The sequence below is a fragment of the Boleophthalmus pectinirostris genome, unplaced genomic scaffold (assembly GCF_026225935.1).
Source record: "Boleophthalmus pectinirostris isolate CB_2022bp ecotype Guang Dong unplaced genomic scaffold, ASM2622593v1 HiC_scaffold_4, whole genome shotgun sequence".
Taxonomy (NCBI): domain Eukaryota; kingdom Metazoa; phylum Chordata; class Actinopteri; order Gobiiformes; family Gobiidae; genus Boleophthalmus; species Boleophthalmus pectinirostris.
This window is the reverse complement of record NW_026571353.1, coordinates 12606424-12628376: the sequence shown is the minus strand read 5'-3', so window position 1 is coordinate 12628376 and position 21953 is coordinate 12606424. Positions and strand designations below refer to the sequence as shown.

Here is a 21953-nt window from a genome sequence, read left to right as displayed (position 1 = left end):
CATATTTTGCTTGTAAATTTTTGAGGTGTAATAGTTCTTGCTGTGCTGTATTTGAAGCTTCGATTTATTTTTTATTTTTTTTGCTCCTGCAGGAAAAGAACTTGCACTGACACATTGCCTGTGTTGGGAAGTAACTGAATACATGTACCGAGAATATGTATTTTGCAGTAATTTTGAGTAACTGTACTACAGTTACATGTTCTGAATGCAGTTACTTTCCTAAAATCAAAAGGAACACATTGCAGTACTTGATCACACAATTTAAGCTTAATATTAGTGCAAACAAACATGAAGATGTTTTTAATCCTATATTTTCACACTGCAACTTGAATGCAACTCAGTGTAAAAGTATTCAGAATGCAGTACTAAGATTGGAGCATGTATCAGAATATGTTACAAAATACATTTTCCTGCAGAAATTGAGATATTTTTGAGATGTAATAGTTCTAGCTGTGCTGTATTTGAAACTTCGATTTTTTTTTTCTTTTTTCGCTCCTGCAGGCAAAGAACGTGTCCGTAAAAAAGTCAGTTTGTAATTTGGGCTTGCTGACCCAGTAAAATTGAATTAGGATTATCCGTACGGGACAAGGTCGTGGGTTGTAGCAAGCTGGGGGCAGAGTGAGGTAACTTCCTGTAGTTGTGGGAGTAGTGATCTCAGTAGTGATCTCATTTGTTTAGGTGTCTGCTGCTGTCGCCTCTGTCCCTGAGGGCTGAGGCTGCAGTCTGAGAGGTGTCCCCGGGGCCCTCGCGGTTGCCATGGGCCCCTGTCTGCCCCACTGCGCCGAAGCGTGAGGGGCCCGGGAGGGTGGTGGGGATGTGGTCACGGGGGACAACTGTAATGAGATAATGCAATGAGCTTGTGCTGTTACTGTCACCTGAATGTTCATGCTGCGAATCAGTGCTTAGAGGTACTGGGTCTGGATAGTAGTAATAATAAAATGTTGAATAATGTAGTAGTAGTAGTGGTAGTAGTAGTAATAGTTGTAGTAGTAGTAGGCAATGTTGGGAGTAACGTGTTATAAAACTAAATGTAATGCATTGCTTTTTGCTGTAACACAGTAATGTAAGACGTAATATTTTACTTGGTACAAATGTGAATAACACGCGTTACAGTGCATTTTTAACCTGGATTGAAGTGGTGGGTTTTTTGTTTTCCTTCATACAAATTTGCTAAAATTACCACGATATCAGCAACGGGGAAACGCCATCATTATGGTTCTGAATGTTGGGATGGGCCTGGAGGTGCACCCGCGTAGACCGTCGGGTGACTGCGGGAGAAAGGACCGGCGCAGAACCCTGCGCTGCACGGGACTAATCGCAGCTGATGCCCGATCATGCTTTGTGGACACCCTGCTCCACGGGCTCAGGATTCTCTCAGGGGCGCTCCCTAGATTCCAAGTCCTAGTCCAAGATTAATCCTGGTTTGGTCCTGGTTTAGACCTGGTTCAGCTCTGGTTTAGACCTGGTTTAGTCCTGGTTCAGCTCTGGTTTAGTCCTAGTTTAGACCTGGTTTAGTCCTAGTTCAGCTCTGGTTTAGTCCTAGTTTAGACCTGGTTTAGTCCTGGTTCAGCTCTGGTTTAGTCCTAGTTTAGACCTGGTTTAGTCCTGGTTCAGTCTTCGGTTCAGTCCTGGTTTAGACCTGATTTAGTCCTGGTTCAGTCCTCGGTTCAGTCCTTGGTTCAGTCCTCGGGTTCAGTTCTGGTTTAGTCCTGGTTTAGACCTGGTTTACTCCTGGTTCAGTCCTGATTCAGTCCTCCTGGTTCAGTCCTCGGTTCAGTCCTGGTTTAGACCTGGTTTAGTCCTAGTTTAGTCCTGGTTTAGTCCTGGTTCAGTCTTGATTCAGTCCTCCTGGTTCAGTCCTCGGTTTAGTCCTGGTTTAGTCCTAGTTTAGTCCTGGTTTAGTCCTGGTTCAGTCTCGGTTCAGTCCTCGGTTCAGTCCTGATTTAGTCCTGGTTCAGTCCATATACGGCACAGAAGTTCGGCATCTTCAGTTGCTGATTATCGGAGTAGTATGCTCAGTATAAAAAGGGTAATTTTTAGGAATCAAAACATCTATGATTGAATAAATGCAAGACAGATATGTTTAATGCCATTTCAAGTCAAACAATAACGTTTCAATAGAGACAAGCAAATGATGAACTGTCCTCCTAAAAATTTACACAAAATTAGTACAGTGCGGTGTGGTTTTCTTGTCTGTTTCTGTGGAAGCCCAAACAAGGAAAAGTGCAACCATATTGATTCCTATTATCCATCATTTTGCTGAATGTCTCTCCCCACACTTTTCCTCATTTCTATCCTCTGCAGTGAAACAAAACAAAACAAAAAATCTAGAAAAAATGATCACGGGAACTTCACCAAATGACAAATCTGACTTTACGCAAATATATTTACATGATAAACCCCGGTGTCCAATGGAATAGAGTGAATAAATTTCTCCACACAGCCAACAGTCATTCCTCTGAGTCAATCCCCCACCACTCATGCAGGGATTTGAACTCTGCTATTTCAGCTGGGGCCGAACTCAGCTGGCTACATATAGTCTCACAGAATGTAGCGACAGTGCAGAGGAAAGCAAATGAAACAGGATCCTCTGGTGTAGGGACAGTCCACAAAAAGAAAAGGAGAAAAAGCAACATGTATACTGCTACTTCGGGCTTCACGGTTAAAGCCTGACGGTGGACATTATCAGACGCTGGAGTGCTGGATGTGGAAGGAGATGTTCTTGGACCCCCACTGAGGGCTAAGGCACTGTGTAATACCAAATAGTGCCTCACAAAAATATAGCCCGAAATAGCTACAGTTTTGTGGTACATGCAGTATTTGAGCTGTCATGTGTCTTCATAGAGTGTGCTACTTGCCCAAAAATCTGGTTTAAAGGTGCACTGTGTAACTTTTTGGTTACAAACCTGCTCGTTTCTATAGATAGATTGCCATTGCTCTGCCTGGAATATTCCACAGTATGACATTAAACAACTCTACCTTACATTTATTCAATTACATGTGGTTTTATAGCTCAAATATACCAAGAAAAACAGGTATTCTGACTGTGAGTGGGGTCGCCTCTCCACAGATCTGACCTGTGACTTGGTTTGGTTTGATCTCCATGAAGAAAGAAAGGTTTAATGCCTACTGTGAAAGATTTCCATCAATAAAACACTGTGCGGGACATAACCAAGTACAACATGAAAAGGGGTAAAGAGTGATGAGAGACATTCAGTTAATAATCAAAGACAGGACTCAATCTCACCATGTTTAATCCAGTATATAATGTATGTACTGAAGCCTAATTCACATAAAGAACTGCAGTAGTAGCCAGAGTTATTTTTAAAGGTTCACTGTGTTACTTTGCTCATGGACGGTGTTTTACAGCTTGCGTGTTATTGCTTCGAATGTTCCTGAGTATGGCATTAAAACTGTCTATCTCCATGAGGACAAGCACCAGACCAAGTTACAGGTCTAATCTGTGCAGAATATTTTGAATATTAAAATCAATACCTATAACAGAATAAACACTATCTAGATACATTTAAATATCTGAGGAATATCATACTGAGGAATATTCATGAACACAACCAGAGAAAGCATTGCATCTGAACAGACTAAACTTAAAGGGACAGTCTATAATTTTGGACATAGGCCCTCATTTCCTAGTGAGCCAGACTATTTTAGATGTGTGGAGACATTTTTTTAAAATATTCCATCCAGTCCTTGTATTTGCAGAGGTCGCCGGTGTTAGGCTAGCGCATGTCAATGGCCATAGTTAGCCTGTAACTAAAAACAGTCTTACCCACTCCACAAAACCCCCGAAGCAAATCTATTATTACGCCAGACTGACGTTGTAAGTGTCTGTGTTGATAGAATGATGTTTGAAATAAAACTAATCTTGCATCGCATGAAATGTCGCATGTTGAGGGACTATGTTCTCATATATCAGTCCGCCACTGGCAAGCTTTCTATCAGGAAGTACAACTCACTACTGCTGCTCATAAATATAAATCCTTCAAATGCAAGGTTGGTTTTACTTCTGAAATTATTCTATCAACACAGACATTCACATCGACAGTCTGGCGTAATAACAGATTTGCTTCGGGTGTTTTGTGGAGTGGGTAAGACTGTTTTAAGTGACAGGCCAACTATGGCCATTGACATGCGCTAGCCTAGCACCAGTGACCTCTGTAAATACAAGGATTGGATGGAATATTTTAAAAAGTGTCTCCACACGTCTCTAACACTCTGGCTCACTAGGCAATGAGGCCCCATGTCCAAAATTCTAGACTGTCCCTTTAACACTGCTTTACCCTGTATGTCCCTACAGTCTCTTTACATGGTCTCCCTTCCCTCACATCCCCTAAGGCTGTGATACTTTCCCCGCTTACATCACTAACACAGGGATAACATGTTTACTAGTGTCGCCGTGGGTGATTTTATGGATTTCACGGCGTTCCAGGTTTTTCCGCGGTCGGACTTGTCTGCTCGTTGGTTAGGGCTGTGTGCAGTTTGATGAGAGCAGTTGGGTACACTGCAGGGAGGTTGGATTTGTTTGGATTTAGTCTTTATTATGAGGCAAATATTGGGATAAATCCTTGGTCCGCTGTAAAGGCTGCTGTGAGACTGAAGGAACTGCACTACCCTCACATCCAGTTTCCCAATGTAAACAGAGCATATTACGGGCTATGGGATTTGGGATTTCAATACAGAGCGGGAATTCCTATGTGAACGCAGGTATTGTTTTTGTACTGCTATCAAAATATCGGCAATTCCATGTATTGTATGGACACGTTTGCTGGCGTTCCCCTTCTTAGTTAGTTTAATGATGGGCTGTGTAGCTTTTTGGTTTGGGGTCTGTCACCTGCTTGTTTATATAGACCGTCCATCCAGCTACACAATGCACAATTTATACTTAAAGTGCTACTAAAAAAGAAATTGTCCTCAAAAGTAGGGCTGTCATTTGAACAACTATGAAATCAGTGCTAATAAAAAAAAAACATTGGACCTTTTCCAAGTAGCTTTAGAATGGTTTTGATCTATGAAACTATTAGAATCAGACGAGACACAGTCATTTTAAAGGTTCTATATCATGCAAAGTTGGCTATTATGAGCTTTAAACCATTTTAGATTGTTGTTACCTCATTTAAAAACATACCCCGAGTTGTGTTTTATTTCATTTATACATATTTGAGTAATCCTGCATCGTTGTTATCATTATTATCTAGTGAATTTCCATTGTAGAAGCAAATGTATACAGTACTAAATCATTCAATTCTCTTTACAATGACAGATATATAGTTGACATTGCACCATCTGTCTTCCAGTGACTCCAGCCTCAGTGTGTAAAAATATGAGTTGCCCTGTGGTACTGTTTCTGCCATATGCTGTGAAGAGATATGAGTTTTTAAAAAGCCGTATTGATGGGGTTTTCAGACTATGTGATCAGTATGTTGAACTTTTGACACTTAGACGCAAAAAGGAAAGCTTGTTTACAGGGGTCTATGGAGAAGACTCAGCTGGACAAACACAGGGTTTGTTTGTACATTAAGGTCAGTTTAGGAGTCTGTCAGTCTGGAAGATCTAACACCAGCCAGTGAAAGGCAGTGAGTGATGGAGACTGCTCTGTTCTGGAAAGTGATGACGTCATGCTCTCTGATGGAGGCATCTTTAGCTGTTTTATTGTGCATTATTTATGACAACTCAAAACATGTGACATAGACTTGCACGTAGACACTGCAAAGAACAAAAGATGGAGATGGTAATGGAATTCAAATGACAAAATAATTAAAGTACAGAGTAAAGTGTTAAACAATGCACAAATATACAGATTTGTACAACTAAAATATAAAAAGCCCTGTCTTTAAAATGTAAATATAATATATGTCTAAGTTGTATACAAGAGGTTGACATGACAAAGGGTTTATCACATAAGGGTGAGTCATTGTTTGCAGTTGCATGGTTACAATTGGATTATATCTTGTGCTTTAAAGATGCATTGTGTAACTTTTTTGATGATGCCTCCATGGTGATGCTATTACTTTGCCTGGGATGTTCCACAGTATGGCATTAAACAAATATATCTTCTATTTATTCAGTTACAGGTGTTTTTATTTCTCATAGCTATTCCTAAACATGCATTATTTTTGTGAGCGGGCCCACTTCTCCATAGATCTGGACAGTAACTTGGCCTGTGATGTGGCCTGTTTGTCTCCATAGAGATAATTAAATTAAATTGCTGTATTGTAGAACATTTCTGGAAAAAAACAACAACAACCAACCAAAAGTTACACTGTGCACCATTAAATAAGGTTTAAAGTTGACTTTTTAAAGCTTTTGGCAAATATTCAAAATAATAATCCACAAAAATGTCCTCCAATATGTTTACCTAAGCAGACCACAGTTTTATATTTATATATTAATATTAAAAATGTCACACGTTATGGGCTTAGTAAATCTGTGTTTTTTTCCCAAATTGATCTTGTGGGAACATATAATACACAATGACTTCCTTTACTTCTCACAGGCGAAACTCTGTGAAACGTACGTTTTTGTAAGTCATAGTGGAACACTTGTGAGACAACCATACAGAACAGGCTTTTGTTTTAAAAGTGGGCTTTGACAGTAGTCTTTGTGTTCAATGTAATTGCTTGGTCTCTTGGGCGGGATGGGTGTGGAGCTGGGGATAACGGGAGAGGAGTGGCACGACTAAAATAGGTCAAAATGAACTGAATCTGTCATAAAACCATAAGGACTTGTAATTGTAAGTGAGTGCAAAAAGTAAACACAAAACTGTATTTATCTTGGGGTTCACAGTAGAGTCATAAGCAAAGGTCCAAACTAACTAAACAGCAAGGCAGAGCTGGGTAGTACTTATGTTTACTGTTGTACATTTACTTGAATAATATAACACTGTACTTCCCAGAGTAATTTTCAGACTGTTTACTCTTGCTTGAGTAATACAGTTTATACAGTGTACGAGTCTGCTGATGATACAATGATGTGAAAATTTTGTTTGCTAAATTGCTCCTTCAGTTATGATTTTGTGTTTTGTTTTATTTTGTGGTCTATCATTTAAAATAGCAGATTTTGTTTTCAGTGACTTCAAACTAACTTAAACTAACTTCAAATTATGAATCATGTTACGTACAGAAGGTTACAGTCACTCTTACTTTGAGTAGTAGTTTCCCCAAATATTTGTTCACTCTTACTGGAGCAATTTCTTTAACAACTAGTATAGACTGTACTTCTAACTGAATAATATTTTGTTGTAGTAATGGTACTCTTACTTTAGTACAATTTTGACTACTCAATACCCATGTTTGCAACTCTGAACTCCTGCAACTGCCACGTAGTAACATGACATCACATGAATCATTTGGATGATTTCAGCCCTGAAATTGCCAATCTCTACTCAACTAAAAGTAAAAGGTAGCTGTTAACTTGAAAACTACCTCTTCATGGCATCACAAAGATGGAATAGCATTTTGAGGTTTGGGGATATAGACAAACTAATAATAAAGGATTACTCAAACGTGTGAATGAAAAAATGTTTTTGAGGAGGTAACAACATTCTATTAAGGCTTAAAGCTCACAAGAATCATTTTTGTGTAATACAGGACCTTTAAAAATAATGAAAAATAGCTTTTTTGTATCATCTATTCCTCTCTTGTATGTACGTACATGCAGTATTATTAAGAAAACCACTTTCTAAACCTGTTTGAGTGTTTATTTTTATCACACAGAGGAGGCGTATCTCACATCATTTTAACCAGTAGACCATGTTTCATCTAATCTTATTCTTATTCTTAATCTTATTCTATGTTCAATATCTGAATCTGACTATTACTTGCTGAACTTTTGCCTCTTGGCCCTTCTCTCATTCATCACGGTACCAACACGAACCAGCAGCCCAGTGCACAGATGCTATCCGACCCTTTGGCACTGCAGTGGGTGGGAACTAACCAACCGCCATCTCGCTCTGAAAATCCTTTTGTTTTCGAGACCGATGGAAAAAGAATTTGTTGTGCGATAAAGCGATTGTGATTTTAGATTTCGCCGCGGTGAAGTGAAGACCTTTCTACTTCCATCCGCTCATTTCCTGTTTGGAGCTGTGCGACTGAGGCTTGATGCTTTTGGCTGGAGATATTGGTTTGAGCCGGTGAGGTTATTAGTGCACTCACAAGATGACAATAGAAATGAAATATGGAGCAGTGCCCGTTGTGAGGACTGGCCCCGAGAAGACCTTAATATACAGGAGATAAATGAGCACGTTTGGTAATATATTTAGAAAAGCTTAGGATTTAAAGGGCCTGTATTACGCTTTGTGGTTTTCTGATCTATCTTATAATGCTGTTTCCTTGTCAAGGAGATACCTGGGGTTGTGTTTTGTTTCTTTCGTTTTCATTCATGAATATTTAGGCTGACTTGTTCTCTCAAAAAGAAAACACTCTGCACCACCTGGTGATGTAGTTTGGTAATACAGGAAGTGTTCCACTGTTTTTTTAAACTCCATATACCTTCACCAAAATCATTTGGATGATTTCAGACCAAGAATTATCAATATCTACTGACAAAAACTTGAAAACCACCGCTCCATGAGATTTAAACTAAGACTAATAAACCAGGATTACTCAAACATATGCAAATGAAACAAAATAAACTCTATCTTGTCTATCTGTATCCATGGAAACAAGCAAATAGCAAGATCAGGCCAAATTACAGGTCAAATCTGTTGAGAGGCGAGCCCACTTACAGTAAGAGTGCAGTAAGAACCTCTGTAACACATGCAAGAAAGATAAGTTTAATGCCATACTGTGGAACATCCTAGAAAGCAATAACATTTGCTATAATGAAGTAGTTCCATGATGATTTGATAGATTCTTAGACTGGATGCCATTATTGTAACGGGAGTTTATGGTGTCACTGAAGTGTCTTGCCCAGTGGCACAACACAGGAATGTAATTTTTAATCTATCATTACTATGGATGTAACAATATTCAAATCTCTCGGTATGATATTATCATGATATGCATCTCACGGTACGAGATTTATTACGATATTTTGAAGAGGCTGATATAATTGTAGATAGGGACACCTTTTTTGCTTTTAAAATACCTTGACAAGATTTTGGTGTGAATTATTTCCTTCAAAATCCCAAGAATTCAAGTAAAAACCATATCTTGTTTGCACCAAAATGAATCATGGGATATGTAGTTTCCGATGTTCACAAGCTTTTGCTACTATGAAACCATGTATTTACGTGAAGGAACTTGTAATTTGATATATTGACAGCCCACGATATTACTGTGAGACTTTTGACAATACGATATCACGATATTTTGGTTATTGTTACATTCCTGATCATCAAATTCTAAAAAAACAAAAAAAAAACTTACTAAATTCCACCTTTTCATTTGACATGGATGCAGTAGATCTTTTTAACTTTTGGCACTCTTAACAATGAGCTTGTAAATCATGAAATGTGAGAAATGGGCTCCAGTCTCTGCAAAGGTTAAAATGTCAAAGCTACACTGTTTTTTGGACAAAGATGCTAAGAACCGACCAAATCTTTTCACCATTCCAAGCCACGAGGGTGCAGTGAACCACAGTGGGAGGAGTAGGAGGCGTGCACTTCTATCCACTTATCGCTTCAAATGGGGCTCTGACCTTGTCCAGATGTCCAGCTTGACAAATACGTGTTAAGTGTTAGCTTGTGTGTGGCCAGTTTTTGGAGAAAGTAGTTACTTCTAATGGGGACTGGCAGGCATTTTGTTACTCTTTATTGCCACATGCCTCTTCCAATCCTGCCGCTGATTAGTCCAAAGATTGCACACATTTTTGTCCAAGAAAGCAGACACTATGATCGTCAATCTGGCAACCCCTCAAAGCCTTTGTGTGTCGTTACAATCTCATAGGGTTGTGTATCCATCAAAGGAAAGAGGAAGTGATGGCTACATGGTCATCTTGTCTTTCAATGGGTTCATCAAGAGGCTGTCAGCTCGTACAATATTTAATTTGGGGCCGTGCAATTAAAAGAGTGAGTTGTCACAATGATAGGCAGAGCTCAGCAGCTGTGTACATAAGTATTACAAAGGTGATAAAGGAGAAATACCAGACGCAAAACTGTTGCTATAACCACTAAGTGCTATGACTACTGCCGCTGGTACAATTACTACTACTATTACAATCTGAGGCATAGACAAACGTTTTTGCTCTAATATGATTTGTGTAAGAGTAGACAGAAATAAAATATTCCTCCATGGTGCTACTGCAACTGCTACTGCTATTACTTCTGCTTTTACTTTTACTGTTATGTGTTTCTTATTTCTCCTGGAGTAGTACTTGTAGTTTTAGCTCTTTGGTAACATTCATTCAACAGCCGTATGTCTTCTTGCAGAATTATTATTTTGTGTTTCCATTTGGGTTTATTGAAAACGTAACACCATATCCTGAATAATATTTGGTAGGGATGTAACAATAACCGAAACATTGTGATATCATATCGTCAAAGTTCTCACAATAATATCGTGGACCATCACAATATATCGAATTACAAGTCTCTTTGCTTAAAATAAGAGTTATGGTGCGGCAATAGTTCTTTGGATTAAGTGCTGTCAAGGCATTACAAGAGGAAAAAGTCGCATATGAACTGTTTTGTTAGCCTCCACAAAATAATCACAATAAATCATCATACAGTGAGATGTATATTGTGCAAATATCATACCGATAGATTTGGATATTGTCACATCCCTAATCATGAGCCTCCCCACCATATCGTGAGCTTTCCCATGATATCCCAAATAAATATTGTACCGTGAGGTTCATACTGTAACGTATCATATCGTGAGACTTGGATATCATTACATCTGTAATATTTGGCTGTCTTCACAATTGCACTGAACTAGTAACTAGGGCTGGGCATTAAGTCAAATGAATAGGATTAATTTGTAATCCAATAAATGACATTTTGAAAAATTTAAACATCATGAAATCGAGGATTATTATGGCATTGTAAAGATCTGGCTTCGATTAAAACTGTAATCGTCCAGCATGTGCAAAAAGATATAATTTTTTGGCCATATGACTCAGCTCTCTATGCTTGTAACCAATAAATGATCACATTTATTTATCACTATTGTTAATATTGTTAATACTTCAGTTCTTTCAGTTTATTTTTGCATTGTATATTTATACATAGTGCTAAAAAAAGAAGAAAAAAAGAGTAACTTTTATTTTTGAGGGCTTTCACACATCTTTAGATATTCCCTATTGCCCGCTCCAAAGTGCTGGTTTAAGCTGTTAGTCATTGCTGATTCACTTGGCACTGGCTCCCGTCCACATTACCACTTAGTATTTGCAGGTGTTCTTTTTAAATTTCCCATTTCCAAACCTCTCTCTCTCTGTTTTTTTTTTTTTCCCTCCTCCATCATCCTCCTTTCATGTTTGTGTTTTTGTGTGTAGCTTCGCTGGGTTTTTTGGCCGCTCCGCACTCCTGGACGGATCCAATGGAAATGTGAGGTCTGGATGACTTACTTATTTAGGAAAAATCTTGCTATCCAGATATCCAGCAGTGTGCCGCGTTGTCACAATCCGCCTCCCCTCTCTTTGCCTGTCTCCCATGCAGTAGCTGGTGTGTATTTCATCTTTTCCAGAGTTTAAAGTGATTTGACTGCTGTTTTAATGTTTTGCTGGTAGAGTCCCAGGTGGAGACGCTCACTCCAGGGTTAAGTATTTTACCAGTCTCAAGCTCACCATAGCACACACACACTCGTGCATTAGCCTTTGCCGTGAGGTCTCATATTAAACCCAAATTCACTTACCAGCAAATTTAATTAAACTAACAGGATTTTTAAAAAGTCTGTTGCATATAAAGCGTTTTCTTTACATAAGAGTTCCACAACAGTGAGAAGAGTCTTTTGTTGTTCTTTGAGTATAGGCTTTCTTCCCTGTTGTAATGTGATAGCAGTAGTTTCATAGAGCTGCAGCTGCCCTTGTGAACCAATGGATTAAATGAGTTTTTAAGACATTTTCTTCGGTTAACAGATGAGAATTGGCTGTGTTGTGTTGTTCAGATAATGCTTTGGAAATGCTGCTTTTAGTACGCGCTTATAAAGTAACCAGATGCACTGAAGGTTTGTAAAAAGTTTGAAAAGCAGTGTAGTATCCATGTTAGTAGTAGTAGTGGTAGTAGTACTAGTAGTAGTAACAATAGTAATAATAGCAACCAGCAGTAGTAGTCGCAGTAATAGTAATAATAGCAACAGCAGTAGTGGTAGTAGTAGTGGTCGTAGCAGTAATAGTAGTAGCAGGAACAGTAGTGTAGTAGTAATAGTAATAATACCAACAGCAGTAGTGGTAGTAGTAGTAGTAGTGATAATAGCAGTAATAGCAGCAGTAGTAGTAGTAGTAATAGTAATAATAGTAATAATAGTAATAGTAGCAACAGCAGTAGTAGTAGTGGTGGTAGTAGTAGCAGTAGCAGTAGTAACAGTAGTAACAGTAGTAATAATAGCGACACCAGTAGTGGTAGTAGTAGAAGTAGAAGTAGTCGTAGTAGTAGTAGTAGTAGCAGTAGCAGCAGCAGCAGTAATAGTAGTAGTAATGATAGTAGCAGTAGTAGCAGTAATAGCAGTAGCAGTAGTAGTAGTAGCAGCAATAGAAATAATAGTAACAGCAGTAGTGGCAGTAGTAGTGATACTAGTAGTAGTAGTGGTAGTAGTAGTAGCAGTAATAGAAGTAGCAGAGGCTTTATGCAGATACATGAGATTAAAACGATATTGTGGAACATTCCAGACAAACCAATTATATTTCCATGGAAACAAGCAGGCAGCTGATCCCTCACCAGGAAAATCACACAGTCAATCTTTAAAGAAGTCAGAAAATAAAAGTTTTAAGGAGCCTGCTATACTGCATTGTAAGTAAATGTTTGAATTAAAAAAATACTTCCCATTTTAGACAATGCGCTTACAGTCCCACTTCTGCACATAAATAAATAATAAACAAGTGACCAGCACAAGCCTTTCGTAAGAGAGTGCATCTAAGGTGAGGTGCAGCTAATGAGATTGATTATGTCATTACCAAGGCGCCGTGAAGAGGGCAGGATCTGTCGTATTGCATCTATAGGATATTTCAGTTTCTGCTAAAAGCTGAAAAATACATGTATTCATTTCTTTTGTAGCTGTTCAGACATCACCTATAGCAAACCCTGTGGAGCTCAGACTTTAATGGTGCTACAGCAAAACAACACGTAATCACGCAGTTTGACACGACAACAGTTTATAAAGTTCTTTTTGCCCATGTAGCTGTTGTCGGTTTTTTCCTCTTTTTACCAATCAATATGGCCTGTTTCACATCACAGCCCCCCGTGTCGATATCATGCGTTGACACATTGCGCGGTCTATAGCTGACTTTTCCAGTGACCAGTTTATTGACCTTTTTGTATGAACTCTGGCGTTCTGTGTTTGTTGTTGCGCGAATGTAACACTAGATGAGCGTCTGTTGGTCGGTAGCGGGATTGGTTCAGCGCGGCCCGGGGCGCTCTCATTGTGATTACTGATCCATTGATGTTGACACCAGTCCTGGCCCATAAAGTCACACTCTCTGACACTTTGTTATATGAGCTGTACTGTGGAGCCTTCACGCCTTCGGGTGCAAGTAGATGTCACTGCACAGGTATTTTCAACTGTTAGGATACCAGTGTTCGTAATTCAGCTATACGGTATGAAACTAATGCCAAAATCAAGTGACAAAGCAATCTTGTGAACTTTGTAACAATGACATGGAAGCAACAAGTGTGGACTGCTCAAGTTCAATAATGCTAAAAAAAAACAACCTCCAGGTATGTTTTTAGTAAGGAAAAGGAAAAAATAGGAAAGGCCCACCTCCCCTGCGTTGTGCCAAAGAGCCACTGGGGAGGAGTGACACAAATGTGGACTAAACCCAGACTGAACTAGGACAAAAAAGGACTAAACCAAGACTAAACCAAAACTGAACCAGCACCGAGTGTTGGAACTGGCTGGAGGTGCACCTGCGTAGACTGTCGGGTGACCGCGGGTGAAAGGATCGATTCGGAGATCTGAGCCTCACGGAGCTAAGCGCAGCTGTCGCCTGTTGGTGCTTTGCGGACATCTTGGGCTCGGGGTTCTCCTTCTCTCTCAAGTCCAAAATTAGTCCTGGTTTAGTCCTGGTCTAATCCTGGTTTAGACCTGGTTTAGACCTGGTTTTGTCCTGGTTTAGACTTGGTTTAGTCCTGGTTTAGTCCTGGTCTAGTCCTGGTTTAGTCCTTGTGACCTACTGATGTTCAGTGATGTTAAAAGTAGCCTCAGTTAGGCCTGCTTGAAGTTGGAAATGATTTGCTGTTACAAAAATCGTTTATGAATGCACTTTAAAAAAAAAAAAGTCTGAAAATACAATATTAAAAATATATATTATCATTAGTTATTGAAACTCATCAGGAACACAAAAGATGCATTTACTTCAGAGGCCTGTGTGTGTGGGGTAGGGCAGGCGGATGGGAGTTTGGGCAAGGGGAGGGGGCTCGACTGTTTTTACCTACTCTAAAGGGTGGCTCACATTCACCTAATTTGAAAACCCCTGGTATAACATATATCAAAAAATAGCATAAAATGGGACATTTAAATGTAAACTTTGTATAGAATTCTATTATTAACTAAATAAATCGCAAATCTGCTTGTGAGAAAAATCGCAAGACTTAATCCTCGGAAGACAAATGTTTGCATAGCGCCCAAAGCCATCTGCTATAGCATTTTCATTCTCTAATTTTGTGAACTAGTGTGATGGCAAGGGGAAATGCCAACAAATCAAATAATAAAGCAGTATTGTGAACTTTGTAATATTACATGAAAGCAACAAGTCATGCTAATTCTAAAAAGTTAAGCAAGAAAGAGGTGGAAAGGAAATTAATTGACAAAAAGAATAGACTAGAACAAGTCTCAGAGGGACCAAGGGAGAGCAAGGCATGCAAAATGGATGTTTGAACAAAAGGAAAACTGTAGTAAAATGTGTAGTGTCTTCTAAAGAGTATTTCTAAACCATAATACAACATATACACATTATTGAATACATTTATAATGAAAAAGGTGTACATTTTGTAGTAACATCATGTAAGTAATGCTGTTGGCAACTTCACTAATGCAAAACTAAGACCCTTTGTTTTCATGGTACAACAATTTTCAGACAAAAGTTTAGAGTTAGATTAAACTTTTACCCTGTGACCAATGGTGAACTCCACTTTCAACCAAAACATGATTTATAATTTATCTTCAAGTGCATGTGCTCCTTCGGATTATACCGTGAATATATTTGCTCTGTCACTCATCCGTTTTTTTTTTTTTTTCTTTTCTCTTATAGCTCAATGTGACCTTCATCTGAGTCAAGTGTCTGCGCTCTACATTCACCACTGACATCAACAAAGAAAAAAAGGAAAATCTAAAAGAGAGATTAAGAAGAAATCACAGAGCGGAGGGAGGAAGGAAGACGAGAAAACAAGTAAGCAAAAAACACAACAAAATGGATGGAGAAAAAACGTGTCTTTCTGAATACTTAGAAACAGCATGGGAATCACACATATAAATGGATCGAGGAGGGAAAGAATGGACTGGGAGAAGGCTCCGAGGGGACCAAGGGAGAGCCAGGCATGCAAAATGGGTGTGCGAACAAAGAAGATTGTTGAAAAAACGTGTAGTGAGGAGGCTGGGATAGTTGTCATAACAGAACGTGCAAATTGCAGGCATTTTCAGGTGCTCAGAAAGAAATTATTCCACTGGGAGTGAAAATAAGACAGTACAGGAATACAAAGAAAGAAAGGGAAAGTGAGAAGAAAGCCGGAGATATAGTATTGGATTTCTGTGCTTTTTGTTAAGGCGTATGATGAAGGTTATACAAGTGTGACTGTGAGAGTGTTAGTGATGCAGCTACGTTTAGCCTCAAGCTTAGAACAACAAAAAGCAACACAATAAAGAAATATATAGAAGAAAGCTTGGCGAATATAAATTGGTGTGACCCTATAGGATTGTTTTGTTTTTTTTTTGCTGTAAACAAGAGTGGGATGAAAGGTGTAAAAATAAACCAAAGTTGTGAAAATACAGTAAAAACAAAGGATTACAGTGGGTTACGCTCAGTCAGGCTGAAAGATTAATCACAATGGAATCAAAATTTAAGTAGACGCAATTAGCAAATCGCAACGGCAGCTATTTTTTCACTGCCATACTTTTACTCTACAAGCAACAAAATATCCTCTTATTCTGCATAAAAACTGCTAACCCTGTAGTTCTCAACTGTGATTCTTGTATTAGTTTGTCAGTTCATATTTCAGTCAATATTTCTGGACGCATTTGAAAGTAAAGTAAAGAGATTTCAATACTGAAGCTTTAAGTATCTGTGCAGAGACTGAAAATGTTATTTAATTCCTCTCTCTCAAAAAAAAAAAAAAAAAATCTAAATAAAAAAATAATAATAATGATCGAGAAGTGTTATGTAGCTGTTATTTATCCCTCAAGTAAGTACAAATTCAAACATTAATAGACTTTCAGGGGCAACTATGCCTCTATTATATGTCAAACACAGATTCTGGAAAATTTACTGGATCAAATATCAGTTCAGTCAATATCTGGTCCAGAAAATTTTCCAGAATCTGCGTCAGTATCCGAAACCAGTACTGTATCAGTAACAATAACCAAAATATCATGATATCGTATCGTCAAAGTTCTCAGAATAATGTCGTGGACCATCACAATATATCGAATTACAAGTCTTTTTGCTTAAATGAAAGAGTTTTGGTGCAGCAATAGCTAAAAAAAAGACAGCGTTAACTACATAGACCATGATCCTTTGCTCCATTTCAGTGTAGACAACATGAAGAAACAGTTCTAAGCACTTTTAAGTCACAGTTCTTTGGATTAAGTCTTGTCAAGGCATTATAAGGGGAAAAAGTAGTACTTTTGTTTTGTTAGCCTCCACAAAATATTGCAATAAATATCGTACTGTGAGATGTATATCGTGAAAATATCGTACAGAGAGATTTGGATATTGTTACATCCCTAATCGTGAGCCTTCCAACCATATCGTGAGCTTTCCCATGATATCTGTGGTTCATACTGTGACGATATCGTGTTGTGAGACTTGGACATCGTGACACCCCTAGTATCAATGCATCCCTTTAAACGTTGTACAGAATTCTTTCATTAAAACATAAATCACAACTCTACTTGTCAGAAAAAGTGCAATTGAATCATTTTCTCAAATCACTCAGCCCTAATCCTCAGCTCATAACTGTTAGAAAAGCGCCCAAAGCTTCTTGCTACGGCTAGTCTAACATTTCCATCTCTAATGTGGTGCACTTGTGCGAGGGGCAAGGGTAAATGTCCTGTTGTTGAAAAGGTTGCTGGAGCCCGTGGTGAGGTTTGCTGTGTCACTGATGCTGGAGGAGAGGTGACAGGGTGCAGCCTTAACCCAAGGACACTCTGTCAAACAATGTGCCAAACTGTGCCAGAAATGTGCCACCTACTTCATTGTTTTGGGTGAGGTCCAGAAAGCCAAAGAAACTCTATGGAAAGTTTGGGACGGATCAGTGGGCTATCAGTGCATCAAACACTGCTCATAATTAGCCCCGCTAGTGTTTGCCCCCGGTGTAAATGGAAGAAATTACTTAGGGATGTGATATGCCAAGAATTATATCATCAAAATTAAATCAACATCAAGCAAACATTCACACCTTTCACGCAGACACTGAGGGCAAGGTGGGTTAAGTGCCCAAGTACGCAACATCATCATTCTGGGAGCTGGAATTGCATCTCCAACCTGTAGTTGAGTGGATTTGACGACTCTACCTAGGACTGTGCAATTAATCGAATATTGATCACAATTTCAATTTGTGTGTCAGACGATCTCCAAACTCATAAAATCAAGTTGAAACGATTTACATGCCAGCGAAAGTGAGGTCCAGGACGTGATGACTGTAGGTTTGTGAGGATTCACATGATGCCCCCGCAAGCACTTGTGCAGAATGGGCGTAATGTGGAGCTACAGTACAAATTATATCCATAAACTCATGGAGAAGCGTATCGCAGCAGGACTCGTATCTGCCTCACTATTTAATAGACATTTCTGCCACTGGACTTACTTTGTCCACTAAAGTGCTGGCTCTGCTGAACGACATGTAACTAAACAGCACCATGTGATGATGTCATCGGCCGTGACTCAGTTTGGTTATGCAGGTGTGAGTGCATAAGACAGAATCCATAGCAATCATTCTTGTGCACAGCATGGTTCTAAAGTCCTAGTGTGAATGCACTTAACTAAGTTTATTTCAGGATCATTTTTATATAAGTAAGTATATTTATTTTAGTTTTAAGTATTGAGATCGTAGAACAGCTGCATATATATTTTATTTGGATACATTTATATTTTTCTATGACTTATTTCACGCATATTTGTAGCCTGTATTTATTTTCATTTTGAAAGTTTTACGTAAATTATCAATAACAAAGTGTTTTGTTTTTTTTATTTTGAGAAAGAGAAATGCTGAATAAATGCATCGTGTAACTGAAAAATAATCATCTGAATAATTGTGACTTCAGTATTGACCAAAAATAATCGTGATAAAGATTTTTTCCATAATCATGCAGCCCTTGTTCTACAAATGGTGTTTATGTCAAGAGCGGGATTCGAACCACAAACCTTCGGCTCAGTGGACAAACACGCTACCAGCTGCGCTACAATAAAACATTCTGATCACAATTCAGATTTGATCACAGTTCATACACTCATTATATTTATTTGTCCTTAAGGGGTACATTAATTCACACTTGACTTCACATCAGTTAAAGAGGGGGTTTTAATTGTCAACACAACAATGTATTCAAGTCATTTCAGTCTCTTTCCCTTCAGAGCTTGCATCCTGTTAATGAAACTACAGCATATCGAATCAGATTTATGAAGTTATATCCTGGTGTTGAATATTTATCTAAAATTGCCGTGCAGGAGAATAGGTGACATAGATTTGTAGACTGAAGATTGGACAGAATCGTACTGCTAAATGTAAGGAGGGCGCGAATAGTGCTCAGGAGAGATCACAAGATTACTCAGACATGCCTGGATGGCAAATAAAACCTCCTCGGGTATGTTTTTGATGAAGGAACGTTATAACATGGTCGAAAGCTCCAAAAGGTCGATAACAGTTTAGAATCAGAATCAGAAAAGTAAACGTTGACTATACCCCACATCAGTTAGCCAACAGTATTTACATTAATAACAGTCTAAACAATAGTGTGATTTGGAGAAAGAACATCGTGAGTGTTATTGACCATGAATGCTCTGCAAAACCCCAAGCCATTAATATTGTTTTCACACTTTTCTGTGGACAGGTGCCATAACCGACACACATAGAAAACAGCCTCCAGGCCAGTCCACTTTGATCCTGCTGTCTGTATTTCTGTAACACGATTGTACAATGTGTTCTCCATTCTCACTAATAACTCCAATTCTCTCTGTTTATCTGAAGCCCTCATACTGCAGTGTTTATCTCTGCTGAGTTTATTGAATGTCAATCATATAAACAGCTCTTCTTTCAGACTCTGTGCCATCTCCACACACCGAGGGGAAGGGGGAAGGAAGTGGAGAGAGAAATGCGCTATATAGTTTTGAAGGTTATGAACACAGCAAGACGGAGTTCATCAGATACATGTGTACATATGTAATAACATCACGCAACCTTCATGCTGAAAAATACAACATCAATTCTAGCATAGGCTGATTGGATACGTTAAAATGCTTTCAATGGCAGAAATATATATTTAAAAAAATTATGGTCCATTGGGTTTTTGTGTTCACCAACTAACAGAAAAGGATGGCAGTTTGAGCTTTGTCATACTAAACAAAGCATATGGTTGTGTCCTTGTGCAAGACACTTTACCTACTTTGCTTGTTTGAATATGTTTATTGGAAAGGTTGTTGGTGCATAATGGCAGCTGTACAGGGAGATCCAGGGACGTCATTTCTGCATTATATCAGAAATTAATATCATAGGACAGACATGTCGGCTATAGAGACATTATTTATTTAAAATTGTGTTATTATTTTATACTACGCTTGTTCTGGATCAATGTTTAAGCAAAACTATTATTAAACATTTATTTTAATAAGAAAAGGTTTAAACATTACATATCTCAAAAGAAGAGAAAACATGCAGATGTTGTTGAAATTTTTCAATAAATATTTAGTTTGGCCACGAATTAGTCCCAGTTTTTTTATTTTAGTTTGACACCCCTGTCACAGAAGAAACATAACTCTTGACCAAAATACACTGTAATAAAGGGATGCATATCGATATATAGTGATATATCGTGATACTAAAATTGATGACACGGTATCATTATTGTGTTCAGCTGTGTCGATATATCGCAAAGAGTATTTTTAGTATCTTTTTTATATTTTTTGTGACACACTACAATTTTGTTACTTATTTAGTGGAAGGAATGCAGTACACTTGACATATTCACTGTTTGGATGATTAAAATAGATGTATTTCATATTAACTGCACAAGAAGTAGTTTAACAAAGAATGTATCTGGTTCTTAAAAAACAGCAGTATATCACAGAATATCATGTGCAGATATCGCCCTATTTTGATAATATCGTATTGTTATTAGTTTGTCGTATCAAATTGTGAGGGACCCTGTGATTCCCAGCCCTATTATCGATTAACCAATTCATCTTGACTTCCTTAATCCACATATTTTCTTAAAGCTCTAAAGAATTGACTGTACTGCACCATTGTTCTTGCCAGGGTTGTGCGTCAATCTGTATTTTTCTCCAAAGCTCCTCTGATCTCCTCCTCACCGTACACTTTGCACAGTCCACTCCTATACTGGTTCTGACAGATCCAACGTAATATGGACAATTACTCCATCACTGAATCATTCGCATTGATTGAATTCAGAGCAGTATACAGCAGAAAAGCTACTTCTATTGACAAAGTCTCCTCAGCACTTTACGGACTATTACTGTAGATACATGCTGACTAAAGCCCTGAGGCATCTGAATGAAACATGCAACATTCTGAGAAATATCATTAGTCATATTCATTTTACTGTAATTGGCTGGTCTGGATTAGGCTTTCCAGTGGGTTGATAGGTAATTTTTTGATAGCTAGATACCCGCTGGCATGGATTGAGGACTAGCACTTGAAATTCTCCCAGTAGATGGATAGCAGAATTATGACTGGAGTATTTAATTATTTTGAGTATGTACTTATAGTAAAAGGCCTATATTAACTGTTTTCTGATCTGTTATCATGTTGTTTCCTCATCACAAACATACCTAGAGTTGTGTTTTGTTTCATTCACACAAACCAGGCATATTTAGGATGAGTTCTTCTCTCAAACACACACGGTTCCACCTTGTGATGTCATGTGGTAATACCGGAAGTGCTCCACTGTGTTTTTAAACTCCATACACCTTCACTAGAATCATTTGGATCATTTCAGTTCTGCGATGTCCAATCTCTATAAACAAAAGGTAGCTGTTCATTTACAAACTACCGCCTCATGACATCACAAGGTGGAACAGAACATTTTGAGCACTGGAGATGTAGACATAGCCTGATTCATCAGCCGGTTTCACTTCATGGAAATCGTTTGACCTCCCAGCATTAGAATTTGTGCGCTTGACGGTAGGCAGGTACTTTTTTTTATTTAACCAATCGCTGTTATTTGGTCATGATGTATGTAATGCGCCGCTAACAGGGCTAACTGGTATATTAAGCTTTTCCCAAATCCCATAGGAAGAAGGGCAATAACATCTTTCCCCTTGATAAAATTCACCAAACATCTTCGTTCTGGCTTTAAATCCTCGATCTCAGAAATCGTTACCAACACAGAATGTATGGCTCTTCCCTGATTGGCTGGTGCCCAGACTTGCACTGCCGGGGTTCTTGTAAACCGTCTAGT

General features: G+C 38.5%; 1 protein-coding gene across 2 annotated transcripts in view; it reads left to right on the top strand.

Moving 5' to 3' along the window:
* The window catches only part of sema4c (sema domain, immunoglobulin domain (Ig), transmembrane domain (TM) and short cytoplasmic domain, (semaphorin) 4C), a 197741-nt gene that overhangs the window by 54336 nt on the left and 121452 nt on the right, over positions 1–21953 (top strand). For both annotated transcript variants that reach the window (XM_020928284.2, XM_055161911.1), the window contains one exon: positions 15358–15495. The gene's annotated coding sequence lies outside the window, so the exon portion shown is untranslated. The remainder of the gene's footprint in view (positions 1–15357; positions 15496–21953) is intronic.